General features: G+C 45.8%; 1 protein-coding gene across 2 annotated transcripts in view; it reads left to right on the forward strand.

Annotated features, from left to right (window-relative positions):
* LOC137373916 (serine/arginine-rich splicing factor 5-like) overlaps positions 1-18,466 on the forward strand; it is a 394,211-nt gene that overhangs the window by 298,227 nt on the left and 77,518 nt on the right. The window contains exon 1 of one of the 2 annotated variants that reach the window (XM_068039513.1): positions 3,928-4,010. The exons of the other annotated variant lie outside the window; for it this stretch is intronic. The gene's annotated coding sequence lies outside the window, so the exon portion shown is untranslated. Of the gene's footprint in view, positions 1-3,927; positions 4,011-18,466 lie in introns of those variants that run through there. 2 annotated transcript variants of the gene reach the window in all.

An 18,466-nucleotide genomic window follows, 5' to 3' on the forward strand; every position in this document is an offset into this window, starting at 1 on the left:
AAACATGGTATGTTTAAAATTAAACCCTGTTACAGTAGGACCAGGCGAAGGCTGAGAGGGACCCCTAGACACCTTTCTCACCTGTTGTGACACACTACTAACCAAAGAAACTGAGGCAGTCCAAGTTGACCCTTCTTTTCTTAATGGTGAGAGACTGGGAGCTGTGGAAGAGCAAAGGGATGTGAGTGTCCAGATATACAAATCATAAAATGCTAGTGCAGAGGCACAAAATACAATCAAAAAGGCAAATGGAACATTGGCCTTTATCCCAAGAAGGCTGCAATACAAAAGGAAGTTATGATTTAGTTGTGCAGAGCCTTGGTCAGAAAACATCTGGAGAACTGCATTCAGTTTTGGAAAGATATATTGGTCTTCACAGGGATACAACTCAAATTCATCAAGATGACACCAGGGTTAAAGGGTTAAATTATGAGGGACAAGTTGCAGAAACTAGGCTTGTATTCCTCTGAGCTTCCAAGGTTTCCAATGTGTTTAAAAGGATCAAATGATTCAGTAAGTTAGATATAAAGAAACTATTTTTCCTCCGATGAGGGAATCCAGAACAAGAGGGCACTATCTTAAAATTAGAGCTAGGCCATTCAGGAGTGAAATCAGAAAGTTAAAAGGTAGTGGAAAAGGCTGTGGGTGCTGAGACAATTAGAGTTTTCAAGACTTAGATTAACAGATCAGCAATGACCTCACAAAATGGTGGTAAATGCTCGAGGAGCTCAAAGGCCTACTCCTGTCCCCATGTTTCTATGATTTTCTGCTCGGGGCTAGAGAGGAACTTGCAGTGGTAGAGGGCGGATCCAGTTGTCATTGTCCACGTGGGCACCAATGACATAGATAAATCTAGGAAAGAGTTTCTGCATAGGGAGTATGAGCAGCTTGAGGCTAAATTAAAAATCAGAACCTCAAAGGTAATATTCTCTGGGTTTTTACCTCAGCCACGAGCAAGTTGGTGTAGAGTAAATAAGATGAGACAGTTAAATGCGTGGCTCAAAGATTGCTGTGGGAGAAATGGGTTTCAATTCATGGGACACTGGAACCAATACTGGGAAAAGTGGGAGATGTACCGTTGCAACTGTCTACACCTGAATCGTGCTGGGACCAATGTTCTGGTGAGTCGTATAACCAGGGCAGTGGAGAGGGCTTTAAACTAAATAGTAGGGAGCGAGGGATCATGGGAGGGAAGATGTGATAATTTAAAGAGAGAGCAGAAGGAAACGAGCAAGATAGCAATAAGGATAATGATAATCAGGGTGTGACAGGAAGGGACAGTGCACACAAATTCAAGAGTGAGCCAGCAGATAAGACTAGAGGTTGTGAACTAACAGAGTTGGAGGAGGGTTCGGGAGAAGTGAGATTTAGAGATCCAAAGAGAAAGGCCAAGGCATCGGAACGGTATAGCATTGTGGGTAAAGACAAGCAGAATGGGACAGGAAGGGACAGCGTGTTTAACAGAAATTGTACATCAGCAAATAAGGTCATTGAAGGGAGTAGAAGCAAAATATGAAATTCAACGTTCTATATCTGAATGTGTGAAGCATCTGCAATAAGATAGATGAACGAGTGGCACAAATAGAGGTACATGATTTATATCTAATCGCCATTACAGAGACATGGTTACATGGAGATCAAGGTTGGGAAATAAATATTCTAGGGTACACAATATTTTGGAAAGACAGACAAAATAGCAAAGGAAGAGGAGTAGCACTGATGTTAAAGAATGACATAAGGGCATTTGCGAGAAAGGATATGGCCTCAGAATATCATGAATTAGAATCAGTACGGGTGGAAATAAGGAATAGCAAGAATCAGAAAGCACTCGTGCAAGTAGTTTATAGGCGCCCTAACAGTAGTTATACCGTTGGACAGAGCATTAAATGAGAAATTATTGGAGCTTGTAACAAAGGCAATGTAATAATTGTGGGGGACTTTAATCTTCATGTAGACTGGGACAGTGAAATTGGCAGGAGTGGTCTCGAAGATGAGTTCGTAGAATGTTTTTGGGACAATTTCTTGGAGCAAAACGTTATGGAGTCAACTATCCCTATAAAGCTATCTTAGATATAGTATTGTGTAATGAAGCAGAGTTAGTTAGCAAAGTCATAGTAAAAGATCCACTGGGAAACAGTGATCATAATACCATTGAATTTCGTGTTAAGTTTGAAAGTGACATGTTTCAATCACAAACAAGAATCTTAAACTTAAAGCCAATTACGTAGGCATGAGGGGAGAACTGGCTAAAGTAAATTGGGTAAATAGAATAAAAGGTATGGCGGTAAATGAACTGTGGGAAACATTTAAAGAAGCAATTCAAAGTGTTCAACAAAAATACATTCCTTTGAGAAACAAGACCACAACCAGAAAGACCCATACGTGGCTCAGTCAGGAAGTTAAGGATAATATCAGATTAAAAGAAAAGGCTTACAATGTTGCAAAAAAGAGAAGCAAGTCTGAGGATTGGGAGGGTTTTAGAAACCAGCAAAGGGCCACCAAAATGTTGATTTAAAAAAAAATAGAATATGAGTAAACTAGCCAGTAATATAAAAATAGATTGTAAGAGCTTTTATAGGTATATCAAAAGAGAGAAGCTAAAGTAAACGTTGGTCCCTTAGAAGCAGAGACAGGAGGAATTATCATGGGGAATGAGGAAATGACAGAGACATTGAACAAATATTTTGTGTCTGTCTTCACAGTAGAAGACACGAGTTCTACACCAGAAATAGACAGTAACCTCGGGGCTAAAGAGGGTGAGGAAATTAGGGAAATTCATTTCAGCAGAGAAAAAGTATTGGAGAAACTTAAGGGACTAAAATCTGACAAATCTCCAAGACCTGATGGCTTACACCCTAGGGTTCTAAAAGAGATAACTACAGATGTAGTGGATGCACTAGCTATGATTTTCCAAAATTTCTTAGATTCGGGAACTGTTCCATCAGATTGGAAGTTGGCAAATGTTACACCACTTTTCAAGAAAGGAGGGAGAGAGAAAACAGGGAACTACAGGCCAGTTAACCTAACATCAGTTGTTGGGAAAATGCTGGAATCTATTATTAAGGAAGATGGAGTATAATGTAGGGAAGTGTGAAGTTATGCACTTTGGTCGTAAGAATAGAAAAGTAGAATATTTTCTAAATAGTGTGAAACTTGTAAGTGTTGATGTTCAAAGAGACTTGGGTGTGCTTGTACAAGGAAGTTAACATGCAGGTATAGCAAGCAATTAGGAAGGCAAATGGCATGTTGGCCTTTATTGCAAGGGGATTGGAGTTCAGGAATAAGGAAGTATTGCTACAATATATAGGGTTTTGTTGAGACCATATCTGGAATATTGTGTGCAGTTTTGGTCTCCACATTAAAGAAAGGATATACTTACATTGGAGGCAGTGCAGCGAAGGTTCACTAGATTGGTCCCTGGGATGAGGGGCTTGTCCTATGTTGGCTTTTAAGCCAACAAATATCCAAGAAAGGAAAAAAAGACTTACATTTATATAGCACCTTTCACAATCACCGGACATCCCTAAGTGCTTTACAGCCAATGAAATACTTTGGAAGTATTGTCTACAGTAAAATTAGTTGCTAATTATATGCTTAAACTGATCAAATCCACCCTTTCCAATGATCAATTAACCTCCATAGAATGTGTGTTTTGAGGAGGGGAAAGGGGGCTGACTTCAGAGCAGTACTGGCTGAGGTTTGGGAGTACATCACCCATCTACTGCCTTGGTCAGGCATGGTGAATGGCATTAGAAAAGAATGTATACAGAATGCTAATTTACCACTACCATTGTTACTAATTAACCTACATTTTGAAGTTGATATCTACAATGCTCGATTAACATTTGTTCCTTTACTGATGAGAACATGTGATGTTCCGTGTGGCTTCACCCCTGTTTAATTTTAACTTGACTGACTAAACTTCATTCTTAGGATTCATCCAACTGCCCCAAGAGCACAGATGTACGGTGTTTCCAGCAACAACTGAAAGTCTCTGGGATCGAAAAACAGTAACTAAATATCACCTTTTACAATTTTGCAATGTGATTCCTACACCTGTGACACTGAGCCTGAAATTTTCTTTCATCACTTTACTGATTTAAGGATTCCATGTGTTGTGCCTAATTTGCCAACCAACAGACTGGGCAGTTATTGTATTCCTAAGCCTGGCTTTCTGCTAATGGTATTTTTAAACCAGATGCTGAGGTGGTGTGATTAACTTAGCCTCTTTATTACTTGTTTTTCCCCCTCATGTTAATTGACCATTACTTGAAATAGGTTTTTATTAATGGCACATGAAATAATGGGGAATGTGGACAGATGAATAGAGAAATGGTTGGAGGGCTGAAAGACTTTCACTCTGAAAATATTTTGTGTGTACAATTTTGTATTGTTCTAATGTGTCATGTAGAAATTTTGAGCAAATTAGAGTTTGAAAGTTTTTTTCTGATCTTCCTATTTGTTTTGTGCTCATTAAAGTGAGAGAAGCTCATGCTGGGGTATGAAACACTTCTGCTTTTGGTATCAAGTGTGTAAATTCAGCACTTCGAAGTCAGCTTGTTCCACTATGAAGCCCATTCTCATCGGTCACAACTAATATGCCTTACAGCCAAGTTAGCAATCTTCATAAGTCAGCTAGGCAGTGATAGTCAGTGAGTCATCCAGTATGAGGAAGGCAGGTACACAGATACAGAAGTGGAACCTGTCCTCCAATCACCAATGTCTACATACATGTACATTCCACAACAGACCATTGGATGGTGAACAGAAGTGAGACAGTGTTGATTTTTGTTCTGTGTATCCACCCCTTCCCCAGAAAAGAGTTGTTGAAACTAATTGTAATGCTTCAACCTCTAGCCCAACTGAGATGAATGAATTGAAGTGAGTCCCAGGAGCCATCAGGGGTTCTTGCGTTTAAGCGGATCTTAAAATGAAAGCTCCCGTTGATGAGACTTGGGGGTAGATTTTAACTTTGACTGTGGAGCTGAAAACTGTTCATAGTTGATCAACTACTCGTTTTACACCCCATCCAATTTTCTTTCCAATGAATTAGAAAGGAAACTCGGGCAGGGAGTATATCAATTTCCTTTCAATTGAGCTTTCCAGTCATGAAAGTTAAAATCTACCCCTTTTATCCTTAAACATTAGCTTGGCTCAGTTGGTAGTCCTCCAAAACAGACTTGAGTATATAATCCAGGATGACATTTCAGTGCAGTCCTGAAGGAGTGCTGCATTATTGGAGGAGAAATCAATCAATCATTGAGCCAACTGAGCCACAGCTGACACTTGTCTATCAGGTGAGACTTACCAAGGCCCTGACTGCACATCCAACTAGATGTAAAAGGTTCTTTGGTACTATTTGAAGAAGAGTAGGGACTTCATCTGGTACCCTTACCAAATTTTCTGTCTTAATTAACACTGCAAAAAAAAAGATTATCTGGTCATTTTGCTGAGACTTGCTGTGCAAATTGGTTGTTGTGTTTGCCTACGGAACGACACTGTCTACACTTCAAAGAGTAATTCATTGATTGTAAAGGATGTCCTGGGTGTTAAATAAATGAAAATGTGTTTGCAGTTGATCTGCACAGCTGCTGCTGAAGCCTCTGAGAAATACTTTTATGGAATGGGGTACTTTGACCACTGCCACACTTATAACATTGTACATTTCATCAGACTGGAAGTAGGAATAAACGGGTCATTTTTGGGATGATGCAGTGTAACAAGTGGAGTGCCGCAAGGATCAGTGCTTGAGCCTCAGCTGTTTAAAATCTATAATCAATGACTTTGAAGAGTGGACCGAGTGTAATATATCCATGTTTGCTGATACAAAGCTAGGTGGGAAAGTAAACTGTGAGGCGGATGTAAAAGAGGTTACAGAAAGATATAGACTGGTTAAGTGATTGGACAAGAAGGTGGCAGATGGAGTATAATGTGGGAAAAGGGTGAAATTATCCACTTTAGTAGGAAGAATGGAAAAGCAGAACATTTTTTTTAAAGTGCGAGTCTTGTAAATGTTGAGAGGGATTTGGGGTCCTTGTACAAGAATCACAACGTTAACATGTAGGTACAGCAAGCATTTGGGAAGGCAAATGGTATGTTTGCCTTTATTGCAAGAGGGTTGGAGTATATAAGTAAGTAAGTCTTGTTGCAATTATATAGACCTTTGGTGAGACCACATGTGGAGTACTGTGTACAGTTTTGGTCTCCTTACTTCAGGAAGGATATACTTGCCTTAGAAGAAGTGCAACAAAGGTTCACTGGATTGATTCCTGGGAAAAGAGGACTGTTCTCTGAGGAGAGATTGAGTAGAATGGGCCTGTGCTGTCTGAAGTGCAGAAGAATGAGGATTGATCTCATTCAAACTTATAAATTCTTCAAGGGCCTGACAGGATAGTCACTGAGAGACTGTTTCTCCTGCTGGAGAGTCCAGAACTAGGGTCACAGTCTCAGGATAAGAGGTCGACCAGCTCAGGCCCTTAATTGGCTGCAGCTGAGGCAAGAATTCCCACCTCCAAGAGCTGCCAGCCAATCAGAGGGCCACCAGCTCTTCAGTCCCAGCAACGCCACCAGGAGCAATGGCCACTGTTGAGATTGCACACAGCCAGAAGAGAAACATAAATGTCAGCCTCCGAAAAAGTAAGTGGGGGTCGGGCCTCGCCAGGGACAATCGGCTAGGCCCGGCGAGGTGGGAGGGTGGGGGTCGGAGTATAGGGCAGGGGCGCTCTGTGCTAATGGGGGGGTGCTGTCCTTGGGGCACAGGATGTCTAATCAGGAGGGCCCCCTCCCAGCCTGCAAGGAGGCCACCAGGTGTTACTATGCAGCCTCCTCAGGTACTGAGGTGCCCATCATCACTGGTATTTTACCAGCGGCGGAGAGAAAAGGCCCTTACGTGGCCATTACCTGACAACTTAAGAGCCTCAATTGGCCTAAGGGTGGATGCTCCTGATTTCTCTTCAAACTTTGTCACACTGTGAAACCAGACAGCGAAACCAAGCAGCAGTGGTTAATTCATGGAAACGGAGCGTAAAATCGTTAATGGCGAGATTTACTGATTCAGAATGTGAAAGACTATGTATAAAGCTGGAGTTCTCAATGGGTTTAGTGGGTAAGTGCACTATCTGGTCTGATGCTGAGTCAGAGAGATCAGAAAGGGTTAGTTTCAATCCCTGGTCTGTGCTGAACTAACTGATCTCAGCCAGGGTAGTGATGCTCAGTTTTGACCACTGTATCTTTGGACTACAGAAGGAAACATCTGTCCCGTTTCCTGGTCCTGACTGATCTGCTGTGATAGCCCTTCTGAAAAATCTGTTCATCTGAATGTTGGACGAGGAGAGGATTAGGTTGTGATTTTCCCTTCAGTTGAGTATTTTGGTGTGTCTTACAATTTCGGAACACACATGAAGATTGGAACATAGATAGTATTTCTCTTATCAATTGCAGTTAGGTAATTAAATTTGTTGCCTCACATATTCCATATACATTTCAATCTTGGCTTAGGCATTCTTGCATCTGAGTTGTAAGATCATGGGTTCAAGTCTGACTCCAGAGACTTGAGTACATAATCTAAGCTAATACTGCAGTGCAGTACTGAAGGACTGCTGCTTTGCCAGATGAGGTGTTAAACCAGGACATTGTCTGCCCTTTAAGGTAGATAACTAAGATTCTATGCCACTATTTGAAGAAAAGCAGGGGTGTTCTCCCAGTTTCTTGGCTAACCTTTATTTCTCCACCAACATCAGTGAAGCAGATTATCTCAGTATTTATTTCACTGCTACTTGTTATACTTGGTTGTGTGCAAGTTGGCTGCCATGTTTGCTTTCATAACAACAGTGACTCCACTTTAGAAGTATTTCATTAGTTGTTGAGCACACTGGGACATCCAGAGGTGTTACTTATAAAATGTTCTTTCTTTACATAACAGAACAAATTTTGGCATGTAAGGTAGGGGGTTTCTCTTTATGGTTACTGTAAATCTGGTTAGGGTGTAATACTTAAGAACAAAGCAATATATAAAAGTTTCATGAAACATTTTAAATTCAGGTCTCATTCAGAACCTCTTTCCAAACTTGAATAATGTTATAGTTGTTCCAGGATTTCTGACCTGTTTACTGAACAATCATTTTTGAATATTGGGTATTAACAAATAAATTGTGTGAGCATTTAGAGCTGAAAGTAGAGCAATCATGGAAAATAAGGTGTGGGAGTTCTGGAGTTTTTGAGCATTTAATGTGATTGCAGTCTGGGGACTGGGAGATTTCTGGACCATTAGGCTCTGGGAACAGGCATGGGGGAGGGTGCTGGGAGGTAGCAGTGCTCTTATGTTTGACTGTGAAGCTTGCAAGTACTGGAGGGGCTGAATTTTATGATTCCCTGCACAAAATGGCGGTGGTCTCACTTGTCACATGAGTGGCTGAGTTGCTGCGATTATGCGGCAGGCGTCCATTTTACATCATGGAGGCGGGCGTCTCCCCCAATCATGTGACGGGGGCGGCAAGTGAGATGCCATTCGCAATGTCAGCTGATCTCAGAGCAGGTGCTGGCAACAGCTCTAAAAGCCTGCCAGCTCTGCATGCAGTCTCTCACTGGATTCTACAGCAGCTCACTCACCGAAAATGCCTGTAGGTTAACAAAAGTTGCAATCTCAGTAAGCAGTCCCCCCCCCCCCCCACCCCCCCCCCACCCTTCCTGGGCATTGGGCTGACAACATCAGAGGTCAGAGTAAGGGGACCCTATGCTTCAGTCTTGCCTCCCTGCTGTTTCTCCTCCAGGCTGCAAGGGAAAAATGGGAGGTTCTCTTCCCCCACGATGGCAAGAAGACGTCCTCCTACCTGACCAAGCAAGCCTGGATGGAGATCGCAGAAGAGGTCAGCAGCCATGGGGTAACCTGACACAACGGGGTGCAATGTAGGAATAGGGCCAATGACCACTTGCATTCAGCAAAGTGTCACGTTCCAAAACAGCTTTGTGTGATTTGGGTGTCACTACACGCTGTGCCCCATGGTGAGGGTACCATTGCCATTCCAAAGATAGGGAGGTAATAGCAGAGTCATGACAAATGCATTGCTGCATCTGTGAAACAGATGTTTATACCTCATCCCAAGTAAATCCCATGACAGGGTGATTCAGTATGAGATACATAAAATCCCCTAGGTGTTGTTGAGGGGCCCAAGGTAGCAGAACCGTGATGGTGAAACATTTGGCAATGTTTAATAGCTACATCCTTGCTCTTGCAGGAGAAGATGGCTCACAACAGGAGGGAGGTAGCCAGGACCAGTGGCAGAGTGCCAGCTATGCATCCTTGGAGCCAGGCCGAAGAGGAGGCACTGGAATTAGTTGTTTGCCAAGGTGGACGTGCCATTTCAGATGTGGAGATCGGAGTCCCAGCGCAAGAGAATGATTATTGCCGAACAGCTAAAAATGCAATAATAATGGAGAACTAGCTCTGGCATGCTGTCCTTAATGGGATATGCTGTTTCCATTGTATCTTGCAGGTTGCCGTTCACAGGTGACCACAGCTTGAGAGAGACCCCTGTCAACCTCTGAGGAGGAGGAGCCCTCAGAGGATGCACCGTCACATGATTCTCCTGTACCTTCCACCAGTGCAGATACTTTCACCTTGGTAACTCAGTTTTAGAATCAGGGTGACAAGCTGGTGAGAGCAACACACGCAGGCCTGAGCTGGCTGAGGCTGAGACAGCCGAGGCCTCTAACAGTCGGAGGACTGTGGGTGGCCAGGCCCATGCGGAGCCCCACTCTGATGATGAGCCTCTAATGTTGACAGCACAAGGCATGCTGCAGTTGCAGGGAGAAGTAAGGCAACATCTGACAGAGATGCCAGAGGCCATGCGTAGCCTTGAACGGAAGCTGGGGGAGTCCATCCATGCCATGACAGCTGCCATGTTCCAGGCACACAAGCACATGGCTTCCTCCATCGAGAGGTTGGTGAACCTCTTGGTGAGTCACATTCCACAGATGCACTAGGACTTGCACACAATCGCCTTGGCCATGAGTTCAGATCAGCAATGGCAAGGTGAGAGAAGGAGCAGGAGCCCAGAAAGCTTTCCTGCTCCTAGTCCTTCTCTGGTGAGCAGGGAGGTTCAAACGAGCCTTGAGAGGGGGGAGGATTCCACATCTGGAGTCTCCCTTCAGGGCATTTATTGTGAGGACAACAGCACCTCAGCCCCTCCGCCAGTGAACCCAGCTCCAGCAGCCATGGTGCTTAAGAAGAGTCCTGCAACAGTGCAAGAAACCCTCAAGCAGCCGGGCCATCCAGGCCTCATGCACCCAGAGGATGCCTGCCAAAGTCATCTCAGGCCAAGGGATATCCTGATCAGCAGCCTGCCTCCAGCACAGCTGCTAGCGCAGGGGTCACACCGTGCAAGAGCACCTGCAAGCATATTAAAAAAAACACGTAGACACACATGGGTATTCACAGGTGACACAACTATGTCATGTACACTTTAAACGCTCTTTTGTGCCAATCATTAGCCTTCATTGTTTGTAAACCAATTTCCAACATTGTGATTCTCTGAATCCCAAAATACCCCTTAGAGCAATGTGACCACAAACCTCATTGTCATGGCAATGCGAGTGAAGAAGTAATCAACGTATGCTCTCGCATGGGCACCAGTGCATATTGTATGTGGCCTTCATTCAGGAAACACAGAAGGGATGGAAGCAGAAGACTACATGCATGATGGTCAGTATATATAGCATTATTATTGAGTAGACATCAGGGTGGCTGAAATCGGGTCATTATGAGGTTGTCTCTTGCCTCTTTTGTGTGCTGCACACCATATCTGGCCTCCATTTTCATGTTGTCTTCTCTCATTGCTGCTTGGCCTTATCTCCCCTCTGCATCCTCTTCGTTGGAAGATGTTTGTCACTCAGGCATATCTTCCTCCCCCTTCTGTAGTGCTAGAATATGCAGCGCACAGCAGACCACCAAAATACACGAGACCCTCACTGGGGCATACTGCAGGCCTTCACCAGATCGATCGAGGCAGTGGAATCTCATCTTCAGCAGCCCTGCTCGATGGTCACTCGGGTCGAGCCGTGACAAGCATTGTAACTCTCTTCCGCAGCATTACAAAGGCTTCCTCACAGGCATCAGAAGCAAAGTCTTTACTGGGTAACCCTTGTCCTCGAGAATCCACCCTGAAGGCAAGTGGGGGGAAGTGAAAAGCTATGGCACCTGGGATTGTCAAAGTATGTAGGCTGCTTCCCGGGAAGAGGGCACACACTTGTAGGAAACATTTTCTGTGGTCGCAGACCAGTTGAACATTCATTGAATGGAAGCCCTTCCTGTCAATGAAGGCAGCTGGCTGACCCATGGGAGCCTTGATGGTCACATGTGTACAATCAATTACACTTTGCACCTGTGGGAATCCAGCTATCACCCCAAATCCGATGGCCTTCTCGGCCTGACTGTCAGGGTCGGTCTGGTAGTGCACAGTCGCCAGCTCTCTTGAACAGGGCATTGGTTACCGTCTTGATGCAGCGGTGGGCTGTGGCCTGGGAGACCCCACACATGTCCCCGGTGGATCCCTGGAAAGATCCTGATGCATAAAAGTTGAGTGCCACGGTGATCTTTAGGGCCACAGGCATAGGGTGACCACCAAATCCCATTGGTCACAATTCGTCGTGCAGAAGAGTGCATAGGTCTGTGACGGCCTCCAGCTGCAGCCTTCACTGACAGTGTCGCTCAGACGTCTGCAGGTAGGTGATACAAGTCCTGTAGACTCTCTGATGTATTTGGGTCCTTCTTGGCCTTGCCGGCTGCTGCTGTATACATCTTGGAGATTCAGGGTCAGACACACCTGCCTCTTGGGCCCGCCTCCATCAGAGGTGCCTTAACATGTCAAGGGGATCCAGAAACACAGTGTGACTGAAACCCATGGCAGTTTCCCTGGGCCCTTTGGCTCCCGTCCCATGCAGAGATGAGCCTGTCTAGCCAAATATGTTTGTCAATCTTTGCTCGTCTCGATGCCTCATGTGGCACGAGAGTAAAGGTTACTGTTGGTCTACCATCTTTTCCAGATGACATCACACACATAACAACATCATTTATGATACCCTTGAATGGCCACCCGACACACACAAGTTATACGCTTGCAGAGCACCCCCCACTCACATAACCCCTTTGCAGAGCTCCCCTCCATTCACACATAACCCCCTTGCAGAGCTCCCCTCCATTCACACAGAATCTCCTTGCAGAGATCCCCCCCATTCACACCAAACCCCCTTGCAGATCTCCCTCAGTCCACAGAACCCCCTTGGACACTCAGCATAGCGGCAATGGCTGCTGTACCCCACCCCCTACTTCCCCTATGCTACTATGGTCAGGTTATCGTCCCTTTCGCGGCACCGAGGCCTCTTGTCACCATCTTTTCAGGGATGTGAAACTGAAGACACGTGATTGCCACACGTCACCCACAAAATTGCGGGGCATTCGTTGGATCGCAGATAATCAGATTCAAATTAATGTAAAATAGCATTTCAGGCATTTAAATTAAGATGGCATCACATTGGGGTGTCAGTGCCACCACGGTACCTCCTCGCCTCTGATATGATTGGAATACTGTGGCACGGCGCCGGGTTTCGGGGCGGACGAATCCGCGGCAATTCTCCGTCACTCCCATGCCACCGAACCCGTCTTAGACAGGAGCACAAAATTTAGCCCGAGGCGTGGGAAGGAGACTGGTACCAAAGAGTACTCAACAAGATACCTAAAGGTGTATGGTGATTGGGAGAACTCAGAAGCTTGGAGATCTGGGAGAATAGGTGATATATTTCACTAGCATCTCTTGGTATCAGGCAGGAGTGATAGTATTGATGGGGGCACGAGAAGCACTGAGGGGGAGATGTGGCTCGGAACTCAAAGTGGCTAAGAGTTTCCAAGAGCACTGAGTTATGTTTGAGAGTGGCAAAGTACCAGCACTTTAAAACATACTGCTGGTTAAAATTCATGGTATAGCATTCCTTTTGTTGAACGAAACACAGTCTAACATGCATATTAGTTGATATCTGTTTGCATTGTACATGGAAATCAAGACTGAGAAAATGTGGTAAATAGTTACACCAGAGTGGACAGAGTAATTGAATCCCCATTTTAAAGTTGTGCATCCTGTCCTTATTTTTATAGACTACCTTAATTTGATATTATTTATCAACAACGAACGCTTGAGGCAATTTGGGAAGCAGTGAGGTAGGGTTGGTTGGAGCGCAGTAGTTTCTCTGCAGCACATACTGAGAGCAAGGAGAGCCAAAAACTGAGATGCTACAGCCCCACCCCTGCTGGGAGACTGTAATTATGGGAAGACAAGGTACACGGGTGGTTTCCATTCTTTATGTGGACATAGGAATGTAGATTAGGAAGCAACTGCAACTGGAAGACAAATGGCAGACAGGAAGTGTGTGCGGCTAGTAATTTACAAGTCCTGAGTTATCTGTTTGAAGACCATCAATTTGAGAGGTTTTGAAAATGTCACAGTGAATGAGAGCAACAAACAGCAAGCTCTCATACACCAGGTGAAGTTAATGGACTTTGTGGCCTCAAGAACGGTGAATGCTGACACGTTCACTGCTATTGAGAATGGGAATAGCACAACCTCCGGCATGCGCCGAGAGCCACATGCTGCGGTGAGCCTCCATGGGATTATGCAGGAGCCTCTGCTGATGGCCCTGCTGGGCCACTTTGTAAAGCGGCAGAGACCCATATTTCGTGCATTTGGGCTAATTGCTCATAACCAGCACTGGATTTAATGTTGATTTATTTGGCAGTGGTATCAGCAGACCCCACTGCTTTGTGGGCGTCTCTGGAGAGACCAAGGCTAAGGGAGTAAACCCTAACAGAAAATCCAGATCGGAACCCCTAACGCGGTCATATGTCACCTTTGGCATGTTTCCGGCAGTTCCTGCAACCATACTGGTGCCAAAGGTCGTGCTCTGCACTCTTTTGGACCCCACTAGGAAGGCCAAGAGGGGGGTTTTGACGCTTGGGCAACTCGCAACCTCCACACATCCGCCCAAGCATGCACCATGGAGAGGTCACTCCATAGTCGCCTCACAGCTACCAAAACAACACAGAAGGCAGCAGGTACAGGTTATAAGTCCAGCTCAATTGGCGTAGAGATTGGGCGCCACGGGTTGCCTTTGTCAGTGGGAGAGGTCATCGCATCTCGCTGGACGGCTACCGCCCGCCTCAAACCGGGCAACCCCTGGTCAGAAAGGTTCTGTCCTACCAGAGACCACCTGTTTCAATGGGTGGTTGGAGCTCAGGGTCATTGCCCGACAAGTGGACTGTAACACCGCACCAAATAGCACGACAAAAAAAGGAAAGAAGGTACCAGCCCTTCGTTTTGCAAGCTGGAACATCAGAATTATGTGTCCTGACCTGTCGGAAGATCTTACACAAATCAACGACTCTCGGAAGACCACCATCATGAACAACGAGCTCAGTAGACTCAATGTGGACATTGCAGCACTTCAGGAGACACGTCTTCCTGCGAGCGGATCTCTAAGAGAGCAAGACTACACCTTCTACTGGCAGGATAGGGATCCTGAGGAACCAAGACAGCATGGAGTGGGCTTCGCCATCAGAAACCTTTTGCTCAGCATGATAGGACCACCAACAAATGGCTCGGAACGCGTAATGTTCATCCGACTGCTCAACGCCTTTGGTCCAGTACACCTACTCAGCATCTATGCTCCAACACTCTGCTCCCCACCTGAAGTTAAAGACCAGTTCTACGAGGAACTCCATAATATCATTAATAGCATTCCTAATACCGAACATTTGTTCTTGCTGGGGGACTTTAATGCCAGGGTTGGGGCCGGCCATGACGCATGGCCCTCCTGCCTTGGGCGCTATGGCATTGGAAGGATGAATGAGAACGGACAGAGACTGCTGGAGTTGTGTACCTACCACAACCTCTGCATCAGCAACTCGTTCTTTCACACTAAACCCTGTCACCAGGTTTCATGGAGACACCCAAGATCACGTCGTTGGCACCAGCTGGACCTCATCGTCACAAGGCGAGCCTCTATAAACAGTGTCCAAATCACACGCAGCTTCCACAGTGCGGACTGCGACACCGACCACTCCCTGGTGTGCAGCAAAGTTAGACTCAAACCAATGAAGCTACATCAGTCCAAGCAGAAGGGCCGCCCGCGCATCAACAGTAATAGAATTTCTTATCCACAGCTGTTACATAAGTTTCTAAATTCACTTGAAAAAGCCCTTCAAAACACTACTGCAGGGGATGGATAGACCAAGTGGGCCCACATCAAAGACGCCATCTATGAGTCATCAATGACCACCTTTGGCAAACGTGAGAAGCAGAATGCAGACTGGTTTCAATCTCACTTTGAAGAGCTGGAACCTGTCATAGCCGCGAAGCTCACTGCACTGTTGACCTACAAGAAAGCCCCCAACGAGTTAACATCCATAGCACTTAAAGTAGCCAGAAGCGCTGCACAAAGAACAGCCAGGCGCTGTGCAAATGACTACTGGCAGCACCTATGCAGTCGTATTCAGCTGGCCACCGACACCGGAAACAAAGGAATGTATGATAGCATTAAGAGAACTTTTGGGCCAACCATCAAGTAGATCCCCCCTCCCCCCCCAAGTCTAAATCAGGGGACATGATCACTGACCAACGCAAGCAAATGGACCGCTGGGTGGAGCAATACCTAGAACTGTACTCCAGGGAAAATGTTGTCACTGATTCCACCCTCAATGCAGCCCAGTCTCTGCCAGTCATGGATGAGCTGGACATACAGCCAACAAAATCGGAACTCAGTGATGCCATTGATTCTCTAGCCAGTGGAAAAACCCCTGAAAAGGACGGCATTACCCCTGAAATAATCAAGAGTGCCAAGCCTGCTATACTCTCAGCACTCCACGAACTGCTTTGCCTGTGCTGGGACGAGGGAGCAGTACCACAGGACATGCACGATGCCAATATCATCACCCTCTATAAGAACAAGGGTGACTGCGGTGACTGTAACAACTACCGTGGAATCTCGCTGCTCAGCATAGTGGGGAAAGTCTTCACTCGAGTCGTTTTAAACAGACTCCAGAAGCTGGCTGAGCGTGTCTACCCTGAGGCACAGTGTGGCTTTCGAGCAGAGAGATCCACCATTGACATGCTGTTCTCCCTTCGCCAGCTGCAGGAGAAATGTCGTGAACAACAGATGCCCCTCTACGTTGCTTTCATAGATCTCACCAAAGCCTTTGACCTCGTCAGCAGACGTGGTCTCTTCAGACTACTAGCAAAGATCGGATGTCCACCAAAGCTACTAAGTATCATCACCTCATTCCATGACAATATGAAAGGCACAGTTCAGCATAGCGGTGCCTCATCAGGCCCCTTTCCTATCCTGAGTGGCATGAAACAGGGCTGTGTTCTCGCAGCTACACTGTTTGGGATCTTCTTCTCCCTGCTGCTCTCACATGTGCTCAAGTCTTTGGAAGAAGGAATTTTCCTCCACACAAGATCAGATGGCAGGTTGTTCAACCTTGCCTGTCTTAGAGCGAAGACCAAAGTACGGAAAGTCCTCATCAGGGAACTCCTGTTTGCTGACGATGCTGCATTAACATCCCACACAGAAGAGTGTCTGCAGAGACTCATCGACAGGATGCCTGCAAAGAATTTGGCCTAACCATCAGCCTCAAGAAAATGAACATCATGGGGCAGGACGTCAGAAATGCTCCATTCATCAATATCGGCGACCACGCTCTGGAAGTGGTTCAAGAGTTCACCTACTTAGGCTCAACTATCACCAGTAACCTGTCTCTCGATGCAGAAATCAACAAGCGCATGGGAAAGGCGTCCGCTGCTATGTCCAGACTGGCCAAGAGAGTGTAGGAAAATGGTGCACTGACATGGAACACAAAAGTCCGAGTGTTTCAAGTCTGTGTCCTCAGTACCTTGCTCTACAGCAGCAAGGCCTGGACAACGTATGTCAGCCAATAGCGACGTCTCAACTCATTCCATCTTCGCTGCCTCCGGAGAATCCTTGGCATCAGGTGGCAGGACCATACCTCCAACGCAGAAGTCCTCAAGGCAGCCAACATCCCCAGCATATACACCCTACTGAGCCAGCAGCGCCTGAGATGGCTTGGCCATGTGAGCTGCATGGAAGATGGCAGGATCCCCAAGGAGGCATTTTACAGTGTGCTCGTCACTGGTATCAGACCCACCAGCCATCCATGTCTCCGCTTTAAAGACATCTGCAAACACGACATGAAGTCCTATGACAGTGAACACAAGTCATGGGAGTCAGTTGCCAGTGATCGCCAGAGCTGGCGGACAGCCATAAAGGCAGGGCTAAAGTGTGGCGAGTCGAAGAGACTTAGCAGTTGGCAGGAAAAAAGACAGAAGTGCAAGGGGAGAGCCAACTGTGTAACAACCCCGACAACCAATTTTATCTGCAGCACCTGTGGAAGACTCTGTCACTCTAGAATTGGCCTTTATAGCCACTCCAGGCGCTGCTCCAGAAACCACTGACCACCTCCAGGCGCTTACCCATTGTCTCTCAAGACAAGGAGGCCAAAGAAGAAGAAGATCAGCAGGCGGAGAGCCTCCTCAGGAGAGCATCCACATCTGTAAACACCATTTACTTGGCACCTTCGCTTGATTCCCACATTCAAGGGAGAACATTTTAGTTCCTCCTATACGTATCCCTCTTCAAAACTTAGATGCAAGATTTAAAAAATCCTTAAGCAAAATAGAAATGGGTTATGTCTGGGTATGAGAGAGGAAGACTGACAAATAAAACCGGGGTGGGGGGGGGGTGGTTCAGTCACGTTTGGGAATGGGGACTTGAAGAATATTAAATTATTTTGAACAATGAGAGATATTGTCTTTAAATCTGGATAAAGGTGCGCTTGGAACTAAAGACTGGCTTGAGTATAAAATTAAAGCCCGACCGGACAACAGCCAACCCGAACCCGAGCCAGGCCCGAGTCCTTTAATTTTTTTAAATGGCTGATCCGACCCGAAAATAACAAACATATTGTTGAAACCAATGAAAATCGTAGATTAAAACAAAAACAATACGAAACAAAACAGTACAGTCCAGCCCCACCCGACCCACGCCCAAATGCTGGATGCAGAATACAGGCCCTACCCGACCAGAGCCCGACACATGCAGTCTGGTTTGGTCAGGTTCGGGTCGGATCGCCAGGCTTTACTTGGAACAAGCCCTATGACCTTGAATTTTCATGGAGAAATGCAACATTTACGAATCAGTGTCGAAAATGCCAGAGTCTTTGTGATTGATGACAATTTACTTCCTTGTCTCTGGAAAGCTTTTAGAAGAATTGCTGACTGGATGGCAAAGCACTTTACATCAATGCAGATATGATTGTATTTCCAAACAACTCGCCTGTTGCTTGGTAATAATTCAGTGTCATTTGACCTGTTTTGAAGCAGTTATTGTTGTCCTATCTTGATTCAAT

The sequence above is a fragment of the Heterodontus francisci genome, chromosome 9 (assembly GCF_036365525.1).
Source record: "Heterodontus francisci isolate sHetFra1 chromosome 9, sHetFra1.hap1, whole genome shotgun sequence".
Classification (NCBI taxonomy): Eukaryota; Metazoa; Chordata; class Chondrichthyes; order Heterodontiformes; family Heterodontidae; genus Heterodontus; species Heterodontus francisci.